Below are 5,131 nucleotides of genomic sequence, written 5' to 3'. Positions count from 1 at the left end.
AGCTCTGCGGAGCATTATTACTGGCCGAACTAATTAATACTTTTATTCCGCAGTTTGAAGTCACGCAGCCAGTAATATACAAATGGACCGACTCCACGATCGTACTCTCAAGGCTGAGGAAACCGGCATGTACATGGACAACGTTTGTAGCTAACAGAGTCGCAAAAATTGATGAGCTGGTTGGAGTATCAGGGTGGAATCATGTGGACTCTGCGGATAATCCAGCTGATCTTGGCAGCCGAGGCGTGTCCCCCCAGGATCTACTCTCAAACACTCTGTGGTGGTATGGACCTTAGTGGTTGGAGCAAGATTCATCTACTTGGCCCCACCAAACCAATAGAAACCCATTAGAAACCGACCTGAAGCAAAAAACGGTACGGGCTCATGCGGCAGGCATCTCCGAGGAAACGGACATTTTGGAGCGGTTTTCAGACTTCTCGCGAGCCATGAGAGTAATTGCGCGAATTTTCCGATTTTTTATAAAAACTCATCCGGTGCATAAGTTGGCCGCTAGTGACGAGACCGACGAAATAACCGCCGATGAAATCAAGCAGGTAAAATGTCGTCTCATCCTTATTGCACAGAGGCTTCACTACGCAGATGAATTCAGGGCCATCAACGCTTCAACGCCAATCAACGCGAAAAGTTCACTTCGCGCTCTCAACCCCTTCCTCGACAGGAACGGAGTTATGAGGGTAGGAGGACGACTGGCGTTAACGAACTTACCTTACAGTGAACGGTGTCCAATAATTCTCCCGTACGACTGCCAGTATTCAAGATTGCTCGTAAAATTCCCACATCTGATTCCCTTGTATGGAGGAAACCAGCTCATGTTGAGAGTTTTGCGGTCCGAATACTGGATAGTGCGAATTAAAAACTTGATTAAAAATTCAATTCATAACTGTAAGGTTTGTGTTATTTACAGACAGAAGGCGCGGGAGCGNTGCTCTGCCGGGTGTCCGGTCGGTAGTGCAGCAACGAGGTCGAAGCGCCGAGGCGCTCACCGACGTCAACACCGACGCCACCGGCGAGCCCAGCAACAACCCCACCGCCGTGGTGTGAGAGACGCCCGAGAGCGGATTACGGGCACGGCCCGTAGCGCTCCTGGGCTCTCTGTCCTCACACCCACAGTAGCGGTGAATATCAGTTCCCGAGGGAGGACGCAGGTAGTGCGCGCCATCGTCGACCCAGCGCAGCCCAGGTCGACAATATCGCTTCAGCTGGCCTGCCAACTTCGAGTTTGGCCAGGTGGCTATGCAGACATGTGCAGATTCACGCTTCGAGGATGGCACGAGAGACTGGAGGTCTGCGCCGACGTACAACCAGGCCTCTCTCGGGTAACTCCCGCTTGCACGCTGAACGCCAGGATCACCAGCGAATTTGACAATTTTCGGCTCGCCGACCCGTCGTTCTACCGGTCCAGCGCGGTATCGCTGGTATTAGGAGCGGAGGTATATGCGATGATTCAGCGTCCGGGGCTCATGCCAGCCACCCCCACTCGACCTACGGCGCAGAACACAATGTTCGGGTGGATGATTTCTGGAGGCACCATATATTGAATGAAAAGAAGAGTAGTTAAGTCAATAATGAATTTATGAATTGTTAAAGAAAAAAATTAACTTATGAATTGTAAATAGTAAAGTGAATTGTAAATAGTTACATGAATTGTTAATACTCTAGTTAAGTTTATTGCAGCGACACTGCAAGGCGGGCGGCATGTTTACCCTAACCCCCTTCACCTTAAGTATATTTATTGATTAGAGAATTTCACTTGTAGATGTCGCTGGGATCTAAGCGGGAACAGTTACTCGTTACTCGAGTTCCTTTTTCTCGAGTCCTGTTACTCGCCTCGGATGTTGGGTTTCGCCTTCTGCGATCACCCAACACTCTGCCACTTTGGAAGAGAACTCCGAGCAATCAACAAGTAAGGTCCTCATCATCAATCTAATTTTATAACCTTCTATTACAGCATTTTTTTTATATACATATATATATGTGCAATAAAGTGGCCGTTAGGCACTCAGATATATATACATATAACAGTGAAAAAAGTGAAGTGTTTCATTTAATTTGTTGAGCGAATTTTTTGCGGTTTGATTCAACCTCGAAGGACTTTAGGGATTCGGCACGTCCTCGACCCTCGTTTGCCGCGGAATTCAAGAGGAATTCCCGGCCCCCATCCCGATCACACATCATTTTCTTTTTCTTTGTCGGCGACCAGCAGCAAATACCAAAGCTCATTTACATACAAGCACAAACAGCGAACAACACAAAATTTGAAATTTCTCGCTGCAACGGGGGAAATAATTCTTTCGCGAACAGCTCCGACACAAAAGTGTAAAGTATAGTAAAAAGTAAAAATTTCGTTCTATACCCTATTAAATTTGCAATTATCAACGTGCGCACATCGGGGGAGTCTCAAAGTTTGCAACCTGCATTCAGCTGCGAACATTCAACATCGGCATGCGCATTTCATCGGTGGAATCCTTGTATACCAGAAAAATGAGAAGTATCAAGGGAAAATCGTAAGTCTGTGCCTTCATATAAATATGTGCACATATATTTTTTGCCAAATATACTTTCGTACAAGCTGTACAATTTGCATTAACCGTTACTCTAAAACAGTTTTAATATACATATATACACATGTATATGCAGTTATATATATGTACACGCATAAGTAAACTCGTTGCTTCTCATCAAACCCTAAATTGTATCGCACTCTTTGCTTCTTTTAAGATTAAAAATTTCTCGTTGCTTTTCGAAGATATCCTACAAGACAGCTGAGTATCATATGAGTGCTCATATTGTCATTATCGCTAATTACAAAAGTGCTTATCAAAGCCCTCATTTTCGTTCAGGCCATGGGCAAAAATTGAGTACTTTCCCCTCAATGCTGTCAGTGTAAATAAATGTGTTCGAATTTTTGCCTAAAGTGCTCAGCAATGTCTTGTCGGGTATACACATACATATAGACATACTTGGGTACATATGTTATTGCACATACATATCGTCGTTTAAAGTGCAAAACCGCGTATCAACAAAATGCAAAACCGCGTATCAGCAAAATGCAAAACCGCGTATGTGAAGTTTTAGAAATTATTTTCTGGAGCGTAAAAACACCCATATTTCAAACAGGTTCTCTTTTTTGAGCCAAGAGCTTGTGTGAGCATATCCAATTTTTGGCAGCCAATGTCAGTTACGCGGTTTTGCAGAATGACGATACGTGGTTTTTTACTTTAAACGACGATCTGCATTCAATTCCATTTCATTTCATATTTACTCTAAATTAGTGGTCGGCAAAAGTTAAGGCCAAAATACAATAGCGCAGTGGCAGTGGCAGTGACAGTTTTTAAAATCAGCTGTTACTGCTAATATTGGCAGTCACTGTCGCAGCAAATACAATACGGCGTTGTCAGTGACAGCTTTTTTGGCATTCCCTTTTGTTTGTTTAAATTTTTGTTGTTGTCTTTTAGGCTTCAGTGACATAAACAGATGTTGGCTGCAATTCATTTATGTCAAATTCAGCATGCGAAGTTTGCTGCGGTGAAGGCAGTGGCTGTGAATTTAGAATTTGGTCTAAACTGAGCAGTACTGCCNGTGCAAAACCGCGTATCAACAAAATGCAAAACCGCGTATCAGCAAAATGCAAAACCGCGTATGTGAAGTTTTAGAAATTATTTTCAGGAGCGTAAAAACACTCATATTTCAAACAGGTTCTCTTTTTTGAGCCAAGAGCTTGTGTGAGCATATCCAATTTTTGGCAGCCAATGTCAGTTACGCGGTTTTGCAGAATGACGATACGTGGTTTTTTACTTTAAACGACGATCTGCATTCAATTCCATTTCATTTCATATTTACTCTAAATTAGTGGTCGGCAAAAGTTAAGGCCAAAATACAATAGCGCAGTGGCAGTGGCAGTGACAGTTTTTAAAATCAGCTGTTACTGCTAATATTGGCAGTCACTGTCGCAGCAAATACAATACGGCGTTGTCAGTGACAGCTTTTTTGGCATTCCCTTTTGTTTGTTTAAATTTTTGTTGTTGTCTTTTAGGCTTCAGTGACATAAACAGATGTTGGCTGCAATTCATTTATGTCAAATTCAGCATGCGAAGTTTGCTGCGGTGAAGGCAGTGGCTGTGAATTTAGAATTTGGGCTAAACTGAGCAGTACTGCCAGCTGCCACTGCAGTATTGTGAGTCGCTTCATTGGACACCACACTTTCTAAAAAACAGCTGATTTCGAAAAACTGCCACTGCCACTGTCACTGCGTTATTGTATTTTGGGCTTTAAACTATGACTACGTTGGTGCTCCGCATGAGCAGCCCAGTAGGAAATTACGAGAAGTGAAAAAATTTTTAACTTACCGGTCTTCAATAAAAACATATAAATACATATATTTAACACATATATATGTACTTATATGTGCATCACTCATTTACTATAAAAGTATCATAATCCCAAAAAAGCAAAAATCGAGTTAAGTATGCAAGAACAATAGCTTTTTCTTATGACATGTAAAAATTTCATAGCTGTAGCATTATCCTGAATTTCGCCCGAAAAATGTTCATCCGCGGATAGTAAACTCACGGAAACAAAAAGTGAAAAGTGAACCGGTTCATTTGCCCCGAACCGGTTCACTTTTCACTTTTGGTTTCCATGGTTTTACTATGGGCGGATGACAAATTTTCGGGTGAATTTTTTTTTCAGGTGAAACTCCGGAAAAAGCAGATTAATTTTTCCCTTGGGAGTAGATAGGTGTGTACTCGTATTGAGAGGACAAAATTCTCCAGCAGCAAAAGTTCTGAGAATTTAGCAGCATNGTGTACTCGTATTGAGAGGACAAAATTCTCCAGCAGCAAAAGTTCTGAGAATTTAGCAGCATTCGTTCTCAAAGAGACGAAATATCAACAGAAGTACGAGAACGCAAAATTTGCAAAAACTTGCAACCTTCGAAACAGCTGATCACTTGCACAGTTGCCACTGGTGATTAATTTGGCAATTTATTCTCTGCTTGGTACATTTTCCCCCGATTTGGTATTTTGTACAATTGAATAGTTTTGGATAAGAAAAACCTTTTTCAATACAAATTAATTATATCGGAATGAATAAGTTATTTTTTTTCATAATT

Source organism: Rhagoletis zephyria, unplaced genomic scaffold (assembly GCF_001687245.7).
Source record: "Rhagoletis zephyria isolate East Lansing unplaced genomic scaffold, Rhagoletis_zephyria_1.1 Rzeph_scaffold_06636, whole genome shotgun sequence".
NCBI lineage: Eukaryota > Metazoa > Arthropoda > Insecta > Diptera > Tephritidae > Rhagoletis > Rhagoletis zephyria.
This window is presented reverse-complemented; position numbering follows the sequence as displayed.